Genomic DNA, 17233 nt, shown 5'->3' on the forward strand with positions numbered 1-17233 from the left:
CGGGGCATCAACAACTTGTTGTAGCTGGTGGAAAAAACATTGTTATTTTTCTGCTGTTTGAGTGTATTTTTCATGCGTGTGTTCATCCTGGTTCAGGGTTTGTATTTGTTAGGAAGCACTGAGATTATGTGGTTCTGAATAACCATTGCTGTGAGTATTTTTGGCGGTAGTCTGTGGTGCACCAGCGTGTAGGTGGTGAACAGCTGACCGCTGGGAAAAGGCGACCATTACATCCGTCTCATTATGATCAGACTCTGCCTCCCAGGTGTGCTCCAAGCATCTGCATATCCACAGAGCAGTTTTAGACAAACTTGTTGTGACAGCCAAGCTTAAATATAATCATTGTGAGCAGATGTTAAGTCCCAACAATTGTACCTATCCACTCACACCCGCCGCAAGGGATTTCAGATGACCTTTGTCTGAGGTTGAATATCAGTATGCTTTTTGAGCACTGGTGAGCAAGCGCTGGTCACGCAATCGAATTACTGCACAAAATAGACATTGTGTGGGCTCTCATGTACTGGACACAAGCTTTCTCACACACACACACACACACACACACACACACACACACACACACACACACACACACACACACACACACACAAACATTGCGTTTGCCTGAGGGATTAGCCACTTCATAGTGTTCATCATGTTATATCCATTCTGACAACAAACCCCCGTGATGGTACACAATTAAGAACAACTGATCTAATTATTTCATAGGTCTGACTCTAACCACTGAGGGCATTTAACAGTTACCAGATCATAAATATTAAATTTGGACTTGTGCATGTACTGTAAAGAGCTCAGCAGTGACAGAGAGAGTGCTGCTACAAGGAGCACCTCCCTTCCTTCGTCCACTCCTCTCCCACCCTTCCACAGAGGCAGCCTATGATGTAATGTTCCTGCTGCTGATAGAGCAACCCCCTCTCCTGCTTTTTGAAAAAAATATCATTTCCCCTCCCCTTCCGATTTGCTAGTGCCGCTGCTGCTCTCACTGGTTGTGATAGTGGTGGTGGTGGTTGCGTGCGTGCGGTGCCGGTTCAGCTGCATCTCTGGGCATCTCTCGGGATCCCTGCAGAGCTTCTCTTCCTCTGTCATCACTCGACCGAGAGCCGCTCCTACTGCTGAGCACTGCAAGACCTCATCCTCTGCTGATAAAAGGTAATTCTTCTGGTTCATGACAAAATAAATTCCTTGTAAAAAGAGAGGACAAGGGGAGCAGAGTGGAGGAGAGAGAGTGAAATAGGGAGTGATAGACAGAAGGTTGACTGTCCTGTTAGCTACTGAGTAAATTGGTCTGGTCGCTGAAAGGTTCTTGTCGCCACTGCGCTGGATGCCGTGGCAATTGCTCCCTCAATGTGTGTGTGCATGTACTGTAGTATGGTTTTGGTTTCCATGGTAAAGAAGAGATGGATGCTGGCTCAGAGGTAAATCAGCATGTGTCGCTGAAAGCCACAATTATCTTTTCCTGTGAAGTGGTTTCTCATCTCCTGTGTTTATTTATTAGACATTGCAGTGAGTTTTTTCAGTCACTTATATGAGATTTCTTTTTAAAGATCAAAGCTCTGTTGTACTTTTTATGATTTTCTAAGACATATTTGCATCAAATAATTATTTATCTTACTTCCTTGGAACATATGTCTGACTTTGATTCGTCTGCTTTACAAAAACTGGGCGTGTACAGTGACAGTCATGTAGCCAAGATGAATGATGCGGAGGGTGTTATCTGCATGCAGATTTTTGACTCCTCCAGAAATTCGTCAGTCGTTTACAGCGCGTTACGTTGACCCTTAGACAAACGCTTTTGTTTCTTCGTCATTGTCTGCTAACGGGATGTGTAGTTCTAGCACAGGACCACAGTGAGTTGGTTGTAAATGTACTCCAGGTGATTTCAGGAGTTGTTTAAATTTAACTCTTGTACTGTATTGGATACTAACATAATATTTCATGTCTCATCTGCCCCACGTTTAGATCATCTTATTAGTAAGTCATCCTCATGATGTTCCCTGTGTTTAAGTCTAAACCAGTTTTCCTTTTGTCTAATACTGTCCATTCATCTCATCGGGTCATTTCACAGTACTTTAGTGTAACACTATAGTAGTCATCTTGATGAACCAACACAAATCACAATATAATTATCCCTTTGGGATCAGAGTACATTCTGGAGAAGGATCCGAACCAGAGAATGTCTTTCACGATGAAGCGATTATCAGAATAGTGGCCGATTTATTTTCATTCGATCAACTAAGCATTTATTCGACTGATTCTTGCAGCTTTAATATCAGTGTATTTTCGAAGGGTTGGTTGGATTCTTCTACTTCTTATGCTTATAAAAAAACATTTTAAAACCTATTGAAATATTTGAAAAATGCATTGTCTTAGCTCATGAAAAGTTGACATTTTGGAGATTTACTTTTATTTATTTACTTTTATTCAGCATACAGCTTTCCTGCTCATTTACAATATTGGCTACATTGACTTGATACAACAGAGCTATCAAAGGGCTGTCTACCACAGCAGTGTTTCCCATTAATTACTAAGACTACGGCAGTCTAATATGTTCTGCCATGGTTTCAAAAATAATTAAAATATTTTTTAACTTCTCATAATAACATCAATGATTTCTAACGTGTTTTGTGCCACTGCTCCCGTATGCTTGCATGCTCACAACTCGAGATAACCAACCAATACAGTAATGTCAACTAAGGGGTTGCCCAGCTTTGAGTCACTTACATTTAAGTGTCTTGCTCAGGGACACAATGGTGGATGTCTGACAGTGGGAATCGAACCCAGGTCAAAGGCAAGCATCTTATCCTATCATCCCTTAATTTGGAGTGCACACGTATTCGAGCCTTTATGGTAAATAAACTAAAAATGGACCAGAGCAAGCTGACAGGCAGGGATTAGTCACTTTACAAAGACAGGTGTTGCAGTATGCGAGTCTTACCTGAAGAGAGGCAATGAGGTCTTAATTGTCCGTGTTACAAGCACCACATACAATGTCATTTATCAAATTGCTTCACTTGGTGAACTTAGCTAGGCATACCCTAGGCAATCCTCTCTGTTGAAAAGAGTGGACATGGTTGTTACTGTATGTGGTAGTGTGGGTGTATAAGTGTGGGTGTATATGTGTGGGCGGGGGGGGGGCTTAGATAGAAGATACAGGAAAATTGAGTTGCTGCCACGAACATGGAGGGGCCACCTCACGAGCATCCAAGCTGTTCCTCTTGCTCTGTCTGTTGAATTTCAAGCAGGCCCACTTGCTTTGGAGTTGTGCCATTGGCTGTGGTTAGACAACTTGTTAATCCAATAAATAGTCTGGCAGTCAAAGCAACTACAAACATATTTCTCTTTTCATAAAGATGAACACAGATTAGAAAAGGATTGGGGGGGGGGGGGGGGCAGTCACATGCATGAGAGCAGGATGTGATAAGTCACACGTATAATATAACGATGTGGTGGACATGTGACTGGTAATATTGGGAACTCCAGCAGTGGTTGAGTAGTAAGTAGTGAGTAATAGATAGGATGGTGACCAGGGGTGACTCACATTGATGGCTGAGAAGCTCTCTCACACACACCCCAGGGATTATTTATTGGCATCACCTCCCTGCCAGAGGGCACTCATCCCGCAAACCCTCTCTGCTGGAGAGCTACGATGTCAGAAGTGGTGGAGTAATGCCTTTGCCTGTGTCATGCCGAGCCATCACAGCCTCATTTTTTCCCCAATCAGACAAAGCACAGGATGAAAAACCTCAACATCCCACGTAGACCAGACCGTCTGAGAAGAGCGTGATTGATCATGTGCTGTGTGTATTACACATCTTCAACATGCTGAAGCAGTCACACTGAGAGTGCCAAAATGAGTCACTCACCTCAACTGTGGGTCACATTGTGCCACCTGAGCTGGTACAACTTATTCACTTTTTTTAACTAAATATGATACGATTTGAATCTTTCCTATTCATAGTAATTAGGTTTTTGTTCAAAAAAATTGATTTAATTAATATTTAAAGTAGGGCTACCACTAATAATTTTTTTCATTATTGATTAATCTCCGGATTATTTCCTTGATTTTAATGTAGTAATCATTTGGTTTTTAAAATGTCGGACAGCGGTGAAACATTCCCAATTTCTTAAGCCCAAGGTGAAGCCATTAAATTCCTTAATTTGGTCAACCAACACTCCAAGACCTTAACAGACATTTAGTTTACTATCACATGAGATGCAGAAGATTATTCAGGTCACTCTAACTGTAAAATCCACCTAAATGTTAGATATTTCTGATACGTTGTTTTAAACTTTAATAAAAAGCAGTGGTCTGCCTGTGGGTCAGTCATTACAAACCACCAATTGTTCAATTGGTAGAGATGGGAAAGCTCACAAAATTACCAAATATTTTAGGCAAGTTTTGGGAAATTTGTAAAAGAAAAATAGAATATAGAATAAGACCATTTCATAGAAAACACAGAGACTTGGGTTTGAAAACTACAGTATGTGTTGCAGACGGAGAAATTGAGCGGTCAAGGACAAAATATAAATTAGTTATCAAAGGAGAAAGAAGTGGCTCACCATAAAAGCTTTTGTTTGAGTATTTCTCTCAGGGTAAAGATCATTTAGGTTTAATGGAGAGTTGGATCAAGCTGATGCCATCAAATCGTGTGGAGTACAATGATTTTAACATGCTTTAAGCTACTTAAGGGAAAAACTGTATGTTTAGGGGTAAAACATCCAAACCATGAACTGAAAATGACACATCAGCGTCTGTTTTACATTGACCTGGTTTTACATTAAGACTGTGGCTCAACATGTACAAAAGACAAATGTAAGTATTGTGACAACAGGGTGAGGCCTTGACTTGAGTAGTTGTGACTAGGGATGCACCAATCCGATGCTGATATCGGATAGTGGCCTGATACTGACTCAAATAGCTGGATCGGGGATCTGTGACAAGGGGGCCAACCTATTCAAGTCAGTTACGCTCGTACTTTGTGATGCGTCAGCGGTGCATCGGTAGACCCGAACATTTTGCTAGGAGAGCCAACGTAGTATTTAGTTTTACAAAGTTAGGAAGTTGTTTGAGTCAAGCCTGATGTTGCCTTACAGATAAAAGAATGATATTCAACCGCTTCCTCACTGTGAGGAATATAGCTTATTCATTTTGGTTTCAGATTGGTACTCGGCATCGGCCAATACCCAAAGCCCAGGTATTGGTATCAGAATCGGGACTGATGAAGTCAGATCCCTAGTTGTGACTTTGGTAGCTGGTTTGCTTTAGAGAGTTAGTTTGTTTTGTTAGTTAATTTTTCTTTTAGCTGGTAGCACTGATCAGATGCTTTAAGAAAGTGTCAAGTGTCACAGCCCTGCTGTTAAATGCAAACCACTGATAAACCTGTAAGATGCACAGCTGTGTTTTTGCTAAAAAGTGAAATATATATTTCACTTCTTCACAGTGATTTTAGTGCTGAAACCATGGTCTCAGGGTTGTTTGGGGGGAAAAAAAGAAAAAATCTGGCACATAGGAAAGCACTCCTAGTGCCTAGTTCCTTGTACATTCCTCTAGTAACATATAGATGCTAAGATAAAGGCAACGAAGGAGGAAGAGGAAGTGAAAGTTGGTTTTATTTGTTGCGTTTTAATCATATCTCGTATCTGTGGATGGAAAGAGCCCCCCACTCCAAAAATGACGCTGTTTTAATGAACAGGTTACTGCAGGAAAACCGAGATTCATCTCGATGACAGTCAGTGTAACCCCTGAACACAGGAGGGATAACAAGAAGCTGAGAGTTGTGTGCTGGGGTTGCTCAGATGCCTTCAGTGCTTCTGTCAGCCTCAGCGACTCTAAGTAGCCTAGTGCGGTTATCTGGTGTGTTTCCATTAAGCTAATATGTGGAACACGAGGGCTTATCGCGGCGCTGTAATTCCTCGACTGTTATTCATTTATATAGAATGACCTGTCAGCACTTCTGCCTGCTGTGTGTGAAACATGCAGAAGAGAATGATCTGAACTTGTATTTTCATGTGGTCAACTGAAATCACAAAAGCTTATAATGTGCCAGATGTTTAAATGTATTTGTTATCATGCTTTATTCACCTCATTTTCAGCTATCTTGCCTTCTTCAGGGAGGTGTAAGGTTGTTTCCAGTTTCTTTAAATACTGTCCACTGATCATCATGTGACTTATAGATCACCATACATATTATGTATACAAAAATATCCTATTTTTACTTTTATATGATAAGATACATCATAATAGAAATATAAAAGATAAATACAAATTACCTTAAATACAACACATAATAGTGCACATAATGTAGCACAGTGATTCTTGTCCAGAGACCCCCCAGGGGGTCCCCAGCAAAAAGGAGAATAATTTATTTTCACTACAATTCCATACATAGTAAGGCTGCACAATTAATACCGTACAATTAAGAGCTGAGTCCCAAATAGCCGCCTTCCCAGTTTACTGGCCCGGTGTGGGAACACGTTTTGACAAATAAACGCAGGTCTCGATTAGACGCCTGCTCTGGATTTTCTAGAAGTTCTTTGGATGTATAAAACCTCTTAAACCCCGCAAGGTCGCCCGCTTTAGCTGCTTCTAAGCTGCTTAGATCATGCAAATATTAACAAATATTAATGTTTAAACTTATGATCAATATATCAATATGGACATGCTACACATCGTTGGATCGGTTAGATTCTCCAAAATTGAATTGTTCAGTTTATTTAACAACAGGCCCCAAAGTCTAATTCATAAAAGATTTACTGGTGTAACCGTCATGGTACAAGAGACAAAAACAAAAGTGCAGACTCGTGTTACCTTTTGAAGCGCTTGTTAAGTCCGAATATGTCCGTTCCTTTATTATTTTATATTCCTTTAGTCCACCGAGCAAAAGATTGAGAAACACTTTTCTAGCAGGACAACCTTTCATATTTACCCCTCAATGGGTCAAAAGTTTGACTTCATTTTCCAACACGAAGCAACAAATTCTGTACTCGTCACCCTCATTTATTTCAAACAGTATACTCAAATGCCTTCCATCTGTTAATATTTATTTATAACCCTAACTAATTTCAAAAATACCCAACATAACTGTTAACCGTTTCCAGTCGCTGAAGAATAGTGTACTTTCTAATTGTAACTGGTGGAGTGCACTTTGTGTAGAAGTCAGGGGGAATAGATGCAATGAAAAGCGACATTTTGAGAACAGCCACATTAACGGGGTCACAAGCTTTCAAAAAGTTTGGCTGGTCCAAGCCACGTGTTTAGACGTCCGCCGGAGGGGTCCTTTTTATGTTCTGTGGATTGTTTACAAAAGGTTGCCTGCGTGGCAGCGGCAGGTGGTCCATCTCAACAAGAGGTGTGTAACCTCGGACATGTTGGACATGGGCTGTAAATAAGACATCCAGTGAGTGCAGTAGCCTAAGTACGTCTCAGCTGGCCACGAGGAATTTTGATTCTGCACAGATACACCGAGCTGTCATTCAGAATCCCAGCACCTCAAACTTGGCATCACGTCTCCCTCCTTAGCAGTTGCCTAGTGTATAATTAGCATCTGCTATTTTAGAAATAGGCGTCCCCGTCTCAACACGCCGCTATCTTACACACTTCTTTTTATTACCCTGGAAATATTTTTGGAGAAGATGTGAAGTTATGTGGTAACACTTTCACAGACCTTTTTCAACACTTTGGTCTACATTCATTGGCATATCATCAAAAATCTACATGCACACCTCTTCTTTCTTTGCTATAATGTCGTTAGAATGCATGTTTAACATTTAACAAACTTGAGATGTGTTTCATTAATATTAAAATGCTAGTAACAAATAATTCTAAGCTCTGTTTATAACACATAAAGTGCAGTACGTGATTCAGTGGACCTGAGTGTCCCCATTACAATTCATGAAACAGCACCTTCTGAGACTTAGTTGCATCGCTACTGTTGTACTTTCAGTGTCATGGCCTGAAAACGTTGTCCTTGCCAGTGTTTTTTTAGAACTACTTTGTGGCTCAGCTTAGTCTTTTCTTCATATGCCTTTCGTGTAGGCTGTAGTACAGTAGATCTCTGCTGGATTGTCATTAATTCACAATATGTTATAGCACGTTTTTTACTATATATAAACAGTGTTACATAGTTTTAATTTCACATTGTCTGAAGAAATGCTTGAAGCTGCTTTAAAGTGTTACATGTGTAGGAAATCTTTAACATGGTGGCAGTGTTCAGACACTGGGGGCATATGATAAAATTACAGCTGAACATTTGAATCAGATTGTTGCGTCTATGATTAACTTGAAAAAATAAAAGCAATGTCCCTTATGAAGAAGTGAACAAGTAAACAGTCATGCTCAAAACTAAAAGTACAGGAGGAGTGTATGTTTGTACACAAAAGTGCATTTTTTGCCACTATGCAGGCACATAATGGATTTATCATTTGATCCACCAAAAAAAGTGCAGTGTAGTTGAGGTTAAAGCCTGAAATCAACAATGTTGTAGCAACCTTATAGCATGCAGAAGGTAGTGTAGCCAGCTTATTAATCTCAGTGACCATTTGGCACCATCTCATGTTTTGATTTTTCTAAAGCTCAGAAGCTAGCTGGAATCTATCGACTAAAAGAGGTACTTTAAAATCTTTTGTACATAAATGTAATTTTATAGGTACCTATGTTAGTAGTACTGAGCATGGGTGTGATGATCATTGGTAACTTCTAGATGTTTTTAAAAGAAGCGACGAAATCCTTTATTGACTTCAAGCCCGCGGATGTGTGGATGGCCTCGGATAGCAGATTTGAAGTTTTTTACGGATTATATACTCTGAAATGTGTGAAAAACAAAGATTTTAATGTAGCCTTAACTTTTAAGATCTTTTCACTGATACAAAATACACAGAAAGCAGTTAGTTGATGACTGTGATTTAAGACTGATTGATTTGGTTTATTTTCCGGTAGCTTCAAGTTACTGGTAATTATAATCATTAAAGTCAGTCTTTATGTGGGGGGCAAGCAGCTGGCTGAGAGGCAAACATCTGCAGTCCATAACAAGGAAACTAACTCCCAGGAGAGCTTTAAAAACAAAACAAAAGTGAGCATGATTAGGACTTTTCTCATGTAATTCCTACTCACTCTATAAATTCAGCCACGGCATAGTACGTTGCGCAAATGTTTTTCTTGTGTAACCTCAGTTGCAAAAAGTTCTTTTCCATCAGGTGGTTGTGATTTCCCAAAAGTAGACATTCTTGTGACCAGAAAATCCCACATTTGAGGTTTTTGTTTTAGTTTTGCTTTGTTATTTGAACAGTTTAAAATCAAGCAAATCACACACAGATACCGTTGGAAATAAGTGTGAAGGGAGAGAAAAAGGCACAGACTGCTTATTGATTACATCTACCTTAACCCCCCCTATTTTTAAAAGGTTACAAGTCTTGTGTTCTTCCATCCTGCTGAAGTGTACCTCCCTTCTGATCCTTCCCTCCCGCCCGCCCACTATCTGACACTGTATGATGGGAGGAGCTCCAGCGTGATGAGTGGTCAGAGGCAGGCTGTAGTACGACATAGTGTCAGAGAGAGGGAGAGTGTGGACCTGTGGACTCAGAGCTGTCATCTGCTAGAGCTTTGAACTCGTGTTCTTTCTGTGGATTTTCTCCTGACACTTCCTGGAGGGAGGAATCAGTCTGTCTGCGTCACCTAGAGGAATCTTGTTTTTAGATCTGAAGGAAGTTTTTGTTTTCCCAGCTGAGTGTGACAGAGCGTAAGTACTTCTGTAACCGAGACTACCCTTGTGTTCATTAACTGTGTGGTGCCGTGGCTTCATGAATCATTGATGTGAGTAAGCTGCAGTTCTGGTTAGCTACTGAAATTTCAGGATAACCTGTCATTTCACTGTCGGAGAATTATAAACTTTTTATGACTAAGCCTGTGTGGGGGGTCATTGTTAGCAGTTTCTGACTTTAAAGGGAAAGGTGGGTGTGAGCTGAAACGTAACAGCCCTCCGCCCTCCCCAGTAGGTCTTTATCGTAAGGTGATAGCAGAGCAAGGGTGTCATTAAGGACCCGGTCTGAGTTCAAGCTTATGTATATGTGTTTTTGTGTATCTTGTGCTTGTATTTGTGGGCAGCTGTGTATGTGTAGGAGCTACCCTTGCATTAAGAGATGTTGGACTTATTTTCTCTGGAAACACAGCTATTTACCTGGGTGTGTTCATATTTTAAGGCTCACTGGCTTGTTTGTGAGTGTCTCTAGTAATGCAGAAAAGAAAACAGAGGATGACTCTGACTCTGTAAGCTGAAGCTTAGTGAAGGAGTGAGCCTGTGACTGGGAGCGGGGCCTCTTTCCACCGATATGAGTTAGTGAATGTGGCAGCCAGTACGCACACTCCCCACTCCCAGCCTGGAAACTTTGTGTGAACCCAAAGGAGTGTGGAAAAGCTGATGGCCGAGAACAAGAACATAAATATCAACACAAAGTCTTAATTGTCTTGGTGTGTCTGCTTGTGATAGCTGTGAGCCAGCACTGTCAAATTGTTGAGGAGTTTTTGTGTTGGGACACTGGTTAAGGGTTTGTGATGTGATGCTGGCAGCTACAAGACTCAAGCATCAGGTGTTATTGTGTGAAATTCAAATCTCTCACCCACACGCTGCTGGCAGCACAATCGAGACTAATGCCAATTTTTATGTGTGGGGGTGGTAGTTAATGGATAGAAACCGTAAATGGAAAAGTCTGTCAGAAGTCAATGAGGAGGTCAACCTAAGATTTTTATTTACTCTTCTTGCTTACTTTTGAGTATGTACCGCCAAGTGAAAAAAGCTCTTAAGCTCCTTCTCCTGTGTCATTAGAGTTTGGCAAAGAAAAAGTGTTTTGCGAAGCAACAAGAGAATGTGTGTTATTTTCCACCACTGGAGTGAGCTTTGGTTTTATAGTAATTTTACATTTAAAGACCCCTCCCAGATGTTTTTGATGTTTTTAGACATACAGTATAAATTGCTTTTCTTGGAATAATAAATTATGTCTGACGTGTTTTTTTTTTAATTCTTACGTTACTTCTGCTCCTTCTGCCTTATTGGAAAACCCATAATCTATGAATAGCGGTATGCAAATATTGTTCATTACAAAGATAACTAACTGACACGAAATGTCTTCCACTTCAACGGAAAGTCCTTTCTTATTGCCTGTGTCCTGGAAGTTTCTAGTTTCCACATCACTCTTGTGTAAGTTGCTATTTGACCACAATTGGCTTCCAAAAATTGTGATGGGCGTATGTACGTCTTAAAGTCAGATTTAAGATTTGCACAGAGATACTTTTCCCCCTTTAGCAGATTCATTTGAAACGTGCGTGACGTATAAATAGCAGTGTCCCTACTGCCGCAGCATCCTTTTTTCTTCAGCAAACGGCGAACTGCTCACTGAATTCACCACCTCCATGGATGGTGTCGGCACTTCTAGAAAATTATCTTTGCAGCCGGGGCGAGGTGACCCATGTCCGGCCCGGACTGCCTGGACGAGTCCAGGCCCCCCCCCAGCCAACCTGCGGCTGGGGAAGGGAGCAACTGGCGAAGTGACCGTTATGGAGGGAGAGAGGCCTGCTGACGCTTCCACAATCCCCCGTCTGGTGTTCAAGACGCCATTGTTTTACATGTGCTACTTGTGTAAAACTATGGTAAGGCTTTTGAGAATGTGGAAACCGTTTTTTGAGTAAAACATGTTAATTACATTCCTCAAAGAGCCAAGTTAACTTCTCTCATCAAAGAGCTAACGTTAACTCCTGGGGTGAGGCTAAGGGTTCGCCCTGCGGCCTTGTGTTCACGAAGCCACAGTTCTAACATGTGCTGCTTGGGTGTAAACTGTGGTGATGCCTGTGAATGTTAAACTGTTTATTAGAAACACATTACATTATTAAAAGTGCTAATTCCCCACCACCAACCCCATGTCATTGAGCTAGCCGTGTTGAACGCGCCACTGCGCTCACCGACGCTAAGCTAACGGTTCGCCCCGCGGCTCACGCCACTCTCCTGGTCAGAACCAAGTGAGAGGGTGGGTGAGGCCCGGGCTTCCACTTTGCTAGCCTGACCGCCGAGTCCGCGCAGCGATGTCAGTCCGTTTCCACGACGTGACAGCGGAGAAAAGAGCTGTTCTTACCGTGGCAATGCAGCAGTGTACTGTAACTCTGCATTCCCAGCGCGCACACGGGGACTCGCACGAGCGCGTTGCTAGCTCACCGGCGGTGAAAGTGTGTTACATAAACAGACACACCGCCCTGCTGACATCTCTTTCACCTAGCGGTCACAGCGCAGCTAGGCTAGTCCGCTATAGCCGGAGAGAGACAGCCAAAGTCAGGTCTCCTCGGTATAGCGGGATGAAAGAGATCGCTCGCTGCTTCAGTTGGTTTCGTTTCCTCCACGAGCGGCTCGTAGCGCCTGTTGCAGCAGGCGAGGCTGTCTACCCTGCCGCTGCTTCACATGGAAGCTGTGAGCTTGAGGCTGACGTCAACACCAGGTGACGTGTCAACCACAGTCACACCGGCTGTGGTGCGTTCAAGGCCCGGTTCAACCTTTCGAAAATGGCCCATGGTGCGTTCAAGGACACCACGGACTTTTCGATTGCAGCCCTTGGAAAAAGTCTAAGCCTTATTATTAATTTTTTTTTAAAAACGGAAAAAAAAAAGATGGTGACGGAGGGACAGAGGCTGGTGCACACCACCAGACCTCCTCCCTCCGTTATGTGTCCAGCATGCATTTGTGGTTCATGTGCTGCTGTGTACACACTGAAAATGCTGTGAATGTTCAACTGATTAAATACAGTACATTCCTAAAGAGCATTCTCCTCCCCACCGAACACCCTCCATCTTCGGCTTGGTGCGTAACGCGCTTCAGTCTCCACAAAACTGCACGTTCACCGATGCTAAGCTAATGATTCGACCTACAGCCCACACTGCTCTCCTTGCTAAGCTCGAGAGAGACAGTGTGAGGGCCTTTGCTGTGCTATTCAAACCACCGGGACAGAAGCCCATGTCCCACGTTGCTCTCCTGGTGGCATCCGAGCGAGACGGTAGTAGGACCTGGGCTTCCTTCTTGCTAGCCGGCTGTCCGGCCCGTGCAACGTGTCGCCTACATCGCCTGGCTGACTAGCTGCGACGGCATGCTAACGCCAATCTAGGTCAGATATAGCCGGAGAGACGCAACCAGATAACACGCCTCTTCCAGCGGTGCGGCCCGTGGCACTTTATCACAGTAAACAGCGGCTCATGGAGAGGAGGATTCCCTGTCCTGACTCGGCTTCACTCGGCAGCTGTGTTATATTGACTGCTCCACTGATGACGCGCTCACGGTGACACTGTTGCACGTTGAGCCGTCATTGGAGCAGCGAGCTGTGGTGCGTTCAAGGACACCACGGATCAACAGACCGTGGAGTATTCAAGGACACCACAGAGCAGCAAGTCGTGGTGCGTTCAAAGACACCAGGGAGCAACCACCACCTGAACCTGAACCATAATGGACAAGAGGCCGTTTCCACATGCTGATGATCAAGAAAATGCTGTAGCCAGTGCAGCTGCAACTGGTTCACCGCTATCTGGGGATGGTGCTCAACTCCAAGAGCGTATCTGTGCGCGTCGCTTGGTGGTCCACAGGCTGCAGCAGGGGACAGCTGCGGCAGCGCTGTCAGTGATGCTGCTGTTGGGCCTCAGGGCAGTAGTCCATCACGTGGTCCCTGTGGGCTTGCTGCACATGCGACGGTTTGCTAGCCTGCATCTGGACCTCAGGAGGCAAAGATGATGCATGGTGCCCCCCCCTTCAACTCTCTCTCTGTCTGGCAGCGCAGGTGCTGCTCTGCAGGGTGTCTTCATCCGTGTCAGTCTTCATAGATGAGTCTCTCACTGGATGGGGAGGGACCTGCCAGGGGAGTGCAGTGAGTGTTGTGGCTCCCCGAGGAGGCCACACACCACACATCCACAATCCACTCCAGGTTGTGTTTCTATTGTTGTGGTGCGTTTCCTCCAGCGCGTACATCAACAGACAGGGCGAAGTTCAATCCAGGGCTCTGTTGGCGCTGGCGGGGAACCTATAGACGTGGGCGTCAGAACACCTGCTGTCTCTGAAAGCCCTTCACATCCCAAGCTTGGAGAACGGCGGTGGCTTACCTCATGTCGAGGGCTGGCCCCCAACCGAGCTGGTGAGACTGCACAACAATGTGGCTCAGCAGATCTGAGCTCGCTTTGGGAGAGCGAAGGTGGATCTGTTTACCAAAACCCACTGCCCGCTGTGGTTCTCAATTCAGCCACAGGATAGCCCACCTTTGGGGATGGACGCGTTACACATGCGCCATTGCCAGAAGGGCTATTGCTTGCGTTCTCCCGACCGGTGTCGTGTCTCTCGGCCTCAGTAGGACTTGCTGCTTGTGTTGGTGGCTCTAATATCTGCACCTTATGAGCCCCTGGAGGAGTCCTCATTGAAAATGCTATCTCTTGAACAGCCCTGCGTCTTGCTCTCACCTCTGCTAAGAAGGTGAGTGAGCAGTGTGCCTGTTGGTTCACCCCAGCTGCATGCTGGTTTTTGGTGTCCACAGTGCAGCCAGATTGAGACAACATACCACCTTTGTTCTTAAGAACATAAGTAGCATGTTCAGGTCCAGGACAATAAATCTGGATGCTTTCTACCCCCTTATCCCACTTAGGGTGCAGGGAGGTGAGGGTGCATCTGTTGTGTTCATGTGTGCTAGGCTAATGTCCTATGTAGAGCACACAGCCCCCATTTGATGCACTGGTCAGCTGTTCTTCTGTTTCAGTGATAGTGCAGTCAGTAAAACCCTGTTCAAGAAGAGCCTGGCCAGCTGGCTTTGTGAGTGAATCTCCCAAGCCTGTACACGGGCGGGAACAGACCCACCTTTAGCGGTGCATGCACATTCCACGCGGAAGTGTGGAAGTTTTGCAGCGGGGTGTGTGTCGAAGAGGCGGAGCCTGTGTGAGATATAACGAAGGTTACGATATGGTAACCCTAGTTCTATAAGCACAGGCGGAGCCCTCTAACGATGAGCTCTGACGCCATCTGCCGAAGAGCCGGTCGGATGCTGAGGCAGTAGGGACACTGCTATTTATATGTTACGCACAGCAGTAGCGACATCCTATTGGTCGGCTACGTGCACGATAAAATTTCAGTGGGCAAGTGCGTGCGTGTGATTGGAGGAGGTAGTACCCATAGAGTCCAGTAGAGGGCTCTGCCTGTGCTTATAGAACTAGGGTTACCATATCGTAACCTTTGTTCCTTCCCAAGAGGAAAATCAGCATCACTGTCATCTTACAGTATATGGCCTCAGCAAAACTTGATATACCTTCGGAGTTTGTGCAGCATGTACTAACAAGGCAACTGAACATGAGAGATAACCATCCAATCTAAGCTTTTACACAAGCTAAGTTTCCATCCAAGTGAGCAAATCTGCAAAAGAAAACACAAATTAATGCACATTTCTATCCGATGTAATGCAAATTTTAGGAGTTGGTTTGTCAAGATAAACAGCTGGTGGCACAATGTTTCCAGTCTGGCGCCATTAAACCATTACAGAAGAAGAGGACGCAACAAGGTGACGTAAGTAAAAGAGTGACAGTCAAACCTCAAACGGTGAAAACAATGTAGAAAACACGACATCACTTTTCCACCTCTGCCAAATGTAAGGCTTTTTTGTAATATTTTGATTATTTTTGGGGGAAAATCAACATTTCCACCCAGGTTTTTTATGCACAAATTGAAAGTGCGCATAAAAACGGGTGGATGGAAATTAACCTACGGACACAGATCCTCAAATGAAGAACAAATACCCAACAGAACTGTAAGAAATAGGAGCTTTCGTGACTTTTTGAGAATAGCTGATCATTCCACAAAAGGGTGGAAAATCCTCCACTGCAGGGCTGCACAATATATCGTTTCAGCATCGTCATTGCAATGTGCCCTTGCCCAATAGTCACATCGTAAAACAATGAAATGTCAAGTTAGTCAAATTAGTTGTTTAAAATATGTTTACTGCATTGTACAGGATACATACAGGATTGTAAGCTCTCAGTCTTCAGAATACAAAGACATTTTTCAGCTTATTTCTTTTTTATTTTCAATGCATTTTCCCTATAAACATATCGCAATATATATCGCAGAAAAGAAAAACATTGCAATGTCAGTTTTTTCCAGTATTGTGCAGCCTTACTCCACTGTGCATCTCATTTGTGACAGAGAGAGAGTTTTTGTTTTATGGACTCGTATATGGAGATTCATCTGTCTGCTGTAGGAGAAAAGCCTGTCTGTGCTGACCTTGGCCTGCTGTTTTCTTTTGGGTTGATCCACAAAGAAAACAGCTGGCAGTTGCATTCTGGATACTGGCGTCCTTGACAATGAACTGCCTGTATGATGCTGTCAGAAAAGCTTTGGCTGGTTGGTAAAGCACGGTGCCTGTAATATAAATACCTGAAATCCCGACTTCTTGGTGATAGTTACTCGCAGAGAAAGCCTGAATATCAGTGTAGCAGAGTTTAACTGGAATGCTCAGACATTCCTTTGCAGAGGGAAAATGTTTTTGATGCAGTGCTGTTCTACATCAAGTCTGCTGAAAGGAATATAAGCACAGGGATACAATTATGCTTCTGTGTTGTGATGCTACTCAAAGCAGTGAGCAACTTGTTGCAGATGAATAAATCTGTTCAGAGAAGAAAAGAGGAAATAAATCATACTGCATCACACTTTTTTATCACAGCTTAATCCCCCATGCTGGCCCCATATGCACATGTTTCCGTTTTGTTAGCATATCCCAAGGGCATTTTCTCACCATTGGGCTACTCTGATCCATCTCCTTCATCTGTTTATATAGTCAGGTTGACTCTCTCCCTGTTAGTGTGTGTGTGTGTGTGTGTGTGTGTGTGTGTGTGTGTGTGTGTGTGTGTGTGTGTGTGTGTGTGTGTAAGAGAGAGAGAAAGACGTTTTCCTTTTTGATTTTCTTTTATGTGTTGTTTTCCCCTCCATGTGTTTTGGTGTCAAAAAATGTTAGTTTAGATTTCACGCCAATAAGTTTAAACAAAGAACGTGTTCAGTTGCAAGCTACAATTTATGTAAGTGCATAGCTCTGAGTTGGAACACAGATTGGTTCTTACGGTTAGTTCTTTCAAGAAACTCAAGGTATGTTTTTAAACTTCAGCCAAAACATTGTGTGCTGCCTTCTAAGATGAGAAGTATGCTAGAATGCAGTAATGCAACATGGGCCA

At 43.4% G+C, this 17233-nt stretch overlaps 1 protein-coding gene across 2 annotated transcripts in view; it reads left to right on the forward strand.

The window, feature by feature from the left end:
- The first annotated feature begins 1041 nt into the window (after window positions 1-1041).
- sema4ba (sema domain, immunoglobulin domain (Ig), transmembrane domain (TM) and short cytoplasmic domain, (semaphorin) 4Ba) overlaps window positions 1042-17233 on the forward strand; it is a 54677-nt gene continuing 38485 nt past the window's right edge. The window contains exon 1 of one of the 2 annotated variants that reach the window (XM_038705705.1): window positions 1042-1167. The gene's annotated coding sequence lies outside the window, so the exon portion shown is untranslated. Of the gene's footprint in view, window positions 1168-9552; window positions 9753-17233 lie in introns of those variants that run through there. The other variant, XM_038705704.1, reaches the window with a different exon arrangement.

This window comes from Micropterus salmoides, unplaced genomic scaffold (genome assembly GCF_014851395.1).
Source record: "Micropterus salmoides isolate LMB-PRFRI ecotype aquatic unplaced genomic scaffold, ASM1485139v1 Ms_hic_scaffold_8, whole genome shotgun sequence".
In the NCBI taxonomy this organism is placed as follows: Eukaryota; Metazoa; Chordata; class Actinopteri; order Centrarchiformes; family Centrarchidae; genus Micropterus; species Micropterus salmoides.